This window comes from Ranitomeya variabilis, chromosome 5, assembly GCF_051348905.1.
Source record: "Ranitomeya variabilis isolate aRanVar5 chromosome 5, aRanVar5.hap1, whole genome shotgun sequence".
Lineage (NCBI taxonomy): Eukaryota > Metazoa > Chordata > Amphibia > Anura > Dendrobatidae > Ranitomeya > Ranitomeya variabilis.
This window is the reverse complement of record NC_135236.1, coordinates 56,636,592-56,645,860: the sequence shown is the minus strand read 5'-3', so window position 1 is coordinate 56,645,860 and position 9,269 is coordinate 56,636,592.

The following is a 9,269-nucleotide window of genomic DNA, read 5'->3' as shown; positions in this document are numbered from 1 at the left end:
TCCGGAGGGTCTCTGTGTGTTAGGGCCCTGCTCCGGAGGGTCTCTGTGTCTTGGGGCCCTGCTCCGGAGGGTCTCTGTGTCTTGGGGCCCTGGTCCGGAGGGTCTCTGTGTGTTAGGGCCCTGCTCCGGAGGGTCTCTGTGTCTTGGGGCCCTGCTCCGGAGGGTCTCTGTGTCTTGGGGCCCTGCTCCGGAGGGTCTCTGTGTCTTGGGGCCCTGCTCCGGAGGGTCTCTGTGTCTTGGGGCCCTGCTCCGGAGGGTCTCTGTGTCTTGGGGCCCTGCTCCGGAGGGTCTCTGTGTCTTGGGGCCCTGCTCCGGAGGGTCTCTGTGTCTTGGGGCCCTGCTCCGGAGGGTCTCTGTGTCTTGGGGCCCTGCTCCGGAGGGTCTCTGACTCCTAGGATATCAAGCTGCAGGGTTTAAAGCAACATTTCCCAAATCCCAGTCCTCATGGACCATAACGGATCATGTTTTCAGAATTTTCTTCGTGTTGTACACAGGGCTGTGGAGTCGGTAAGCCAAACCATCAACTCTGACTCCTCAATTTCCCTGACTTCTGACTGAGACTCCACAGCCCTGGTCACTACTCAGCATGTACATAAAGTGCAGCACAGATTCATCTCAACTAACAGCCGAGATCCTGAGATCAGGAACAGAATAAGGCATTTCATAACTTTCCCAAATTAGTATGAAAGCATTTACAGCACACCACCTGCATTGTACTACTGAGCCCTTTTATTATATGTTTTAGGAGTTGGTCCATTTTGTACCACAGCTTTGGTTGCACAGGTGAGAGAACCTGTGGCATGTTCTGATTCGTTGATAATTCCATCACCTGTGCAATACCCAGGAAATCCTGAATTCATGATCTGTTGGGGGCCATGAGGACTGGAGTTTGGGAAACAGTGGTCTAAAGTGTTTGCCGTCAGAGTACGCAGGAGTTGCTCGTACCAAGCAGCAGCATGCACAGCAAAGTTGGTGGTGTTCAGGGTGAGAGGAAGTCATGGGCTGAAGCAAAGGAAGAGAACCCATTCTCCAGGCTGATTGTCTGGGGAGGCCTGGCCCCAAATGCAACTACGCTGCACATGAAGCTGTGGATGAAATTTGACTCCCGACCCAGGGAAGAGTACCAGAGAGCACTTGGGGGGGGGGCGGGGGCGGGGATGCTGTGAGTGATAGAAGGAAGAGGAATGCCGCAGAGAACAGCACAGTGCGCAAAATAAAATGGTGCAGAAAGGGAATCAAGCCAAGACAGCCAGTGCAAAGCAGTGGAAAGGGGCTGTACTTGCCTGTCCCGAAGAGGCTTTGTCCTGTCATCCCGGTCTTTGGCTCGTTCTTCGCTTCATGCAATGCGCTACACTTTGGCGGGCAAGAGACAAAGGCAAATGAACATTTTTCCCAGTACTTGAACACTGACTGCGTCAGTAAAGAGTCCCGCCATCCAGATGGAAGAGGATACCTGACTTCTCACGGTCTTTTGGCGAGATTACAGAAAGGTCAATTCCAATTTGTTTCTCTAAACTAAAGAGTAGAAGATGAGTAAAACTAATTAAAAAAAAAATAAATAAAAAAAATCTCAACAGACTGAACTGGGACTCCAGACTTGTGTCTGCGTCCTACGTGCTCAGTAACTAAACTGGGTAGCTTGGTGCCACTAGGCCGGTGCAGCCTGCTGAGGAGGAACAGACTTTTTTCTTCTACTATATTTCTTAATGTCAGCCTCCTGGTGGCATCAACATACACCCTTTGTCCTTTAATGAACCAACCGATAAATATATACGAAGGAGTACCCCCAAAAAAATGAGAATTTTTAATTTATTTTTTTTTCGGAATAACATCTTGAAAACATTAATCCCCATCAAAATACTGTCTATTATATAATATGCTCTTGTCCCAATGGTTTTTCCACTGTTCGAAAAAAAAATAAAAAAATTTATATTCTTCTCAACTATTGCTGTTAAGCGTCTCCAGCTATTTTTTTCTTAATCTTATGCGCCCTGAAAATGCTTTCCCTTTTAGGTTTTTCTTCATTCTTGGGAATAATAAGTTTTCCCAGGGAGCTACTTGCCAGTGCCAGCGTCAGGATATTCATTGTGGTCGAAGTTAAGGCGCCCTGCTTTCCTGTCCTCTCCTTCCTTTGACATAGAAGCAGTCTCGTGTCTCCTATGTGATTACAGCTGTCAATATTTTGTGTGGCCAGCATTATTTTAGAAAGTTCTGCACGGCCTTAACTCTCTTGAGCATGGAGTTCACTATAACTTCACAGGTTGCTACTTTAATCCTCCTCGATGACAACATAATGGAACTGGTGGATGTTAGAGACCTTATGCTCCTCCACCCTCCATTCGAGGATTCCTCACGGATGCTCAGTAGGGTTTACATCTGGAGACATGCTTGGTCAGTCCAGCACCTTTACCCTTAGTATCTTTAGCAAGGCAGTGGTCATCTTAAAGGTGTGATTGGGGTCATTGTAATGTTGGAATACTGCCCTGCGTCTCCGTTTCTGAAGGGGATCATGCACTGCTTCAGTATGTTACAGTATATACCACAACAGGAGGAAAAAAACCTCCACTATTCTGGAAAAACCACCACAGAAAAACAGGCAAAGGTGCTTACCTGTCTAGGCCTCAAATCAAATGCACTATTATGGTGCAGCGGGCCCAAGTAAAGATGGCGGCTACACAGGTGTGGTAATACCAAATGAGACAGCCAGATAATGCCCAGTATCTGGTGTAACACCCCAGGTAACTGGTTCTTACAGTGATGTTGCCTTCCTTTCGGGGAGGGTGATATCATGCCTATAGGCAAGGAGGAATCCCTTTACCAGGTAACGCACCTACATGCAACACATTCTGAATTCAGGCCAAAAGGAGGAGCTCTGAACCCGGAATCAGTGGAGTGTCCCCATCTTTAAGTATTCTGGTCTGGAGGAGGAGTTGGACAGTTGGTACAGGGAGACCAGAGGAGAAGGAAGTCTGGAACAGACAGTGAGAGAGAGCTGAGAGTGGGGCCGTGCAGCCACGTGTGGTGCTGCAGCTCCAGGAACAAAAAGGCAGACAGCATAACATTGATAGCACGTTTGAAAGGGGAGAACCAGGGAGCTGGTGGGGAACTGTGACCAGGCACCCTCCGAGCTCAAGCGCAGGAACCGGGCATCGGGAGCCCGAGGCTGGGTTGTACTTTAAGTCCCGCAGCAGAACCGGAAGGACAGAGGATTGTATGTCATCTGTCCCAACCCACACCCGAAGGTGCAGCAGTACATAGAGCCCGGGTCGTGATAGACACCCTGTAAAAAGGCTCGCATTGCCCACCATACGGGTTACTGTCCCAGGACAGGAGAGCGGAACTTGTAAGGGAGCCACAGGCAGCAAGGACTTCACAAAAGAGTGCTAGAAGGAAGGCTGACAACCCTCACCTGGGAGAGGGATCCACCATTGCCTCCAGGCCAGCCGGACCACATCACCTGTTGCTGGTACCCTGGACTGTGGCTACTACAACCAGCAAACCAGGTAAAGAGACTGTAACCCTGTGTCCTCCGTTTATTTGCCGGCATTACACCATCCCTGCCAAACACATCGGGAGCCCTGGGGACCCAGCTTCACCTGTGGTACCTGCTGTCGTACCATCACCCCCAGAGGACCCCTTTGGGCAGCGTCGGTCACCCCTGACCGAGTACCACAGGTGGCGTTACAAACTTATTTTCACCATCCCTTTAAAGCCTATCCCTTTTACTTGGGCGCCCAGGGCCACGGACCGGGTCGCTGCCACAGTGACCACCCTTTTAACGACGACCGAACCTGGTACCGAGTCCCCCCTAGCCCCTGGCGGGCGTTCCATCTGGTTTACAGCCTATTAGTCACACCCATACTATTCGATCAAGCATGCAGCCCATGTGAACACACACTCCAGTTTACAAGACCAAAAGTGCTGGGCTTGGCTGCACCATGAAAAATAAAGTGCAAAAAATACATATAAATATGTGAGATATTGATCGATATTTTGGCCAAGATGCGCAAGCTCGCAACACGAGTCAAGGGTCCTGACACTTGCGAGTGTGACTTGTGTTGCTGCCTTCTTCACTGCATGGGTTTGTTGCTTCCTGATGAGCTTGCATATCTTGGACAAAATATCGACCATTACCTCACATATTTATATGTATTTTTTTGCAATTTATTTTTCAGGGTGCAGCCAAGCACTGCACTTTTGGTCTTGTAAACTGGAGTGTCTGTTCACATGGGATGCATTTAGATAGTGCTGAGCAGCCTGTCTGATTGAATAGTATAGGCGTCATTACCTGTATGTGAACAGCGCCCTATACAGGCCCCTTTTGTGCAATCATATACTAAGTAGTCGCCCCCTCTATGAATTGGTAGGCTGTGAGTGCTTGTCTTATCAGTATTATGTTCCTGTATGGTCAGACACATCCATTACACAGGGCACATAAGTAAGATCTCAGCACAGGGACATTTTTATTTAACACATCCAATTGGAAAAATTATAATTGATCTATTGATTAAAATGTTGATTTAAAATTAACTTTGTTTGTGGGAAACCCCCTTTAATTCTGCTCAATATTAATATAAAATAATTATAATTGTTATTAATATGTTAAACGTAATAAATTTTAGCCTATTGGTTTGGCCCTCTTCAAGAGTCACGGTCTCTCATGTGGCTCCTCGAGAAAATTAATTGCCCCCCCAATGTATAAGACCCATCCAGAAGCAGTTATGCTGAGAGAAGTCAAGCAATATATTATATGAACAATGAAGACGTTTTTAAGACTTCTCTTGTGCTGCACCAGTTCTCTAGAATGCACTTCCCCTGACAATCAGATACACTTTCAGCATGCAGTTTCAAGTCTGCCCTAAATGCACTTTTTATTCGGACTCCCATGACAGCACCACGAGAGAGGGGATCCGCCCCTTAGGAACAGGAAACCACAGATACAAAAGGGCGGCACCTCTCCCACGTATCAGTTTTTAGGGTTATTATTAGATTCAACTACACAACGGTGTCTCCTTCCAGAAAATAAATTAAATCAGATTCAGCATCAGGTATTAAAAGCGATTAATACACCCTCTATGACCCTTCGACAAGCTATGTCCCTGCTAGGGTCCCTCACATCTTGCATCCCAGTGGTAAGGTGGGCACAATTTCATTCTAGACCCCTTCAGAAAGATGTTTTGATTAATGACAAGATCTTGAGGGGTGTATTGGAGGAAAAAATGATTTTAGGACCGGCGACCCTTGAATCCCTAAATTGGTGGCTGAATAGGGATAATTTGTCGGCAGGAGTTCCCTGGATAATAGATGTATCCCGGGTAATAACTACGGATGCTAGCTCCTCAGGTTGGGGGGCTCACATGGATGACATTGTGGTTCAAGGTCAATGGGAACCATGCTCAACGTCTTCATCCAATCAGAGAGAATTATTGGCAATTGAGTTGTCAGTTAAAAAACTCCTCATGTATCTGCAGGGCCACCACGTCAGGATCCTCTCGGACAACCAGGTGGCAGTCTCCTATATAAATCATCAAGGTGGCACACGTTCCGAGACTCTGATGCAGATCACAAATCGCCTGCTCCGGATGGCAGAAGAGAATTTTCAATCTTTGACTGCTCTCTACATCACAGGGAAGGAGAATATAAAAGCGGACTTTCTCAGTCGCAATACTCTAAAACAAGGGGAATGGTCTCTAAATGGAGACGTCTTCAAGCAGATTGTCCGCCTATGGGGTCGGCCAGTGGTGGACCTATTTGCTACAAAAGAAAACAAAAGTCTTTTATTCTCTAAATCCCAGGGAAAATCCACTGGCAGTGGATGCATTCCTCATAAAATGGGATTTTACTCTGGCTTACGCCTTCCCACCGTTGAACCTGTTACCTCTAGTGGTGAGGAAAATCAGAGAAGATCGTGTGAAGGTCATTCTGATTGCTCCTTTTTGGCCCAGGAGAACCTGGTTCGCTTGGCTCAGGACAATGTCAGTAGGCGATCCCTGGGTGCTACCAGACATTCCGTAAATTCGTTTACTTTCCCAGGGGCCGGTATTCCATCCGCAAGTAAAGGGACTCCATTTGACGGCTTGGAGTTTGAGCGGTCATTATTAAAAAATAAAGGCTTCTCCTCTAATTTGGTTGATACCCTTTTAAAAAGTAGGAAGTCGATAACAACGAGAATCTACTCTAGAACCTGGAGGAAGTTCCTAACTTCCTCAGAATTTAACATCAATGAAGGGGTACCGATACGCCAAATTTTAGAATTTCTGCAGAGGGGGTTAGAGTTAAATCTCTCCAAGCACACTGAGAGTGCAGGTTTCAGCACTTGGTGCCCTGTTCTCACGTAATATTGCTAGCAACTATTGGGTGTCGAGATTCATTAAGGCGGTCGGTAGAGCTAGACCGATACATAGAAATAAAATGGTACTGTGGGACTTAAATCTAGTCCTTTCCTCTCTAACGAAAGACCCCTTTGAGCCCTTAAATGAAGCCTCAATCAAAATGTTATCTCTCAAAACAGCTTTCCTGACAGCTATAACATCAGCTCGCAGAATAGGAGACATCCAGGCGCTTTCTAGACTTCCCCCGTATACAGAATTTTTACAGGATAGAGTTATCCTTAGGCCGAACTGTTGTGAACTCCGTTTTCAGGCTCCCTCTTGTGGTCACAGATGGTATTGTGTGACTTTGTTTTTTTGGCTCCCCCTGGTGGTTTGGTTTATTATCCTGCGGGTCTGCTGGATCAGCTGCCTCGTTATTCACCAGGGAGGCTCCTATTTAGCTCTGCTTCACTTCCACTTGTTGCCGGCTGACAATGTATTCAGTGCTATTCTGATTACTCCTGATTATCTCGTTTTCTGCCTCTTCAGGATAAGCTAAGTTCTGTTTGGAGATTTTTTATTTTTTTTATTTTTGCTGCCGTGTGTCTAGCTGCTGTGTGTCTGGCTTCTCTCCTCCTCTTAATCTTGGTGTGGCTCTGAGTTCAGCTGCTGATATGGATATCCAGAGTTTAGCCTCCAGTGTAGATCATCTTGCTGCAAGGGTACAAAGTATTCAGGATTTTGTTGTGCACAGTCCTGTGTCAGAGCCTAGAATACCTATTCCGGAGTTGTTTTCTGGAGATAGATCTAGGTTCCTGAATTTTAAGAACAATTGCAAGTTGTTTCTTTCTTTGAAACCTCGTTCCTCTGGGGATTCTGTTCAGCAAGTTAAGATTATTATTTCTTTCTTGCGTGGCGATCCTCAAGATTGGGCTTTCGCATTGGCTCCAGGGGATCCTGCATTGCTCAGTGTGGATGCGTTTTTTCTGGATTGCTCTATGAGGAACCTAATCTTGAGAACCAGGCTGAAAAAGCGTTGTTGGCCCTCTCTCAGGGGCAAGATGTTGCAGAGGTGTACTGCCAGAAATTTCGGAAATGGTCGGTGCTTACTCAATGGAATGAGTGTGCCCTGGCTGCAAATTTCAGAAAAGGTCTTTCTGAAGCCATTAAGAATGTCATGGTGGGGTTCCCTACGCCTGCAGGTCTGAATGAGTCAATGACTCTGGCCATTCAGATTGATCGGCGTTTGCGGGAGCGCAAACCTGCGCACCATTTGGCGGTGTCTTCTGAACAGACACCTGAGTCTATGCAATGTGATAGAATTCTGACCAGAAGTGAACGGCAAAATTATAGACGGCAAAATGGGTTGTGCTTTTACTTGGTGACTCAGCTCATGTTATCTCAGCATGCTCTAAGCGCACAAAAAAGATTGATAAATCTGTCACCATCGGTACTTTACAGCCTAAGTTTATTTTGTCTGTTACCCTGATTTGTTCCCTGTCATCTTACCCGGTTATGGCTTTTGTGGATTCAGGTGCTGCCCTGAGTCTGATGGATTTGTCATTTGCCAGGCGCTGTGGTTTTGTTTTGGAGCCTTTAAAATTCCCTATTCCACTAAGGGGAATTGATGCTACACCATTGGCTACGAATAAACCTCAGTACTGGACACAAGTGACCATGTGCATGACTCCTGTTCATCAGGAGGTGATTCGCTTTCTTGTATTGCATAATTTGCATGATGTTGTCATGTTGGGTCTGCCATGGTTGCAGACTCATAATCCAGTCCTGGATTGGAAAGCAATGTCTGTGTCAAGTTGGGGTTGTCAGGGAATTCATGGCGACGCTCCTGTGGTGTCAATTGCTTCATCCACTCCTTCTGAGGTCCCTGCGTTTTTGTCGGATTACCAGGATGTATTTGATGAGCCCAAACTCAGTTCTCTACCTCCTCATAGGGATTGTGATTGTGCTATAAATTTGATTCCTGGTAGTAAGTTTTCTAAGGGACAACTTTTCAATTTGTCAGTGCCGGAGCATGCTGCTATGCGGAGTTATATAAAGGAGTCTTTGGAGAAAGGACTTATTTGCCCCTCCTCCTCCCCTCTTGGTGCGGGGTTCTTTTTTGTGGCTAAGAAGGATGGTTCCTTGAGACCTTGTATTGATTATCGCCTTCTAAACAAAATCACGGTCAAATTTCAGTATCCTTTGCCATTGTTATCTGATCTGTTTGCTCGCATTAGGGGGTCTAGTTGGTTCACCAAGATAGATCTTCGTGGTGCGTATAACCTTGTGCGTATTAAGCAGGGTGATGAATGGAAAACTGCATTTAATACGCCCGAAGGCCATTTTGAGTACTTGGTGATGCCTTTTGGACTTTCTAACGCTCCTTCTGTCTTTCAGTCCTTTATGCACGACATCTTCCGCGAATATCTGGATAAATTTATGATTGTGTATCTGGATGATATTCTGTTTTTTTCGGATGATTGGGAGTCCCATGTTAAGCAGGTCAGGATGGTGTTTCAGGTCCTGCGTGCCAATGCTTTATTTGTGAAGGGCTCAAAATGTCTTTTTGGAGTCCAGAAGGTCTCTTTTTTGGGTTTCATTTTTTCTCCTTCTGCTATTGAGATGGACCCAGTCAAGGTTCAGGCTATTCATGACTGGACTCAGCCTACATCTGTTAAGAGTCTTCAGAAGTTCTTGGGTTTTGCTAATTTTTACCGTCGCTTCATCGCTAATTTTTCTGGTGTTGTTAAGCCATTGACGGATTTGACCAAGAAGGGTTCTGATGTTACTAATTGGTCTCCTGCGGCTGTGGAGGCCTTTCGGGAGCTGAAGCGCCGGTTTTCTTCGGCTCCGGTCTTATGTCAGCCAGACGTCTCCCTTCCTTTCCAGGTCGAGGTTGATGCTTCTGAGATTGGAGCGGGGGCTGTTTTGTCACAGAGAAGCTCTGATGGCTCTGTG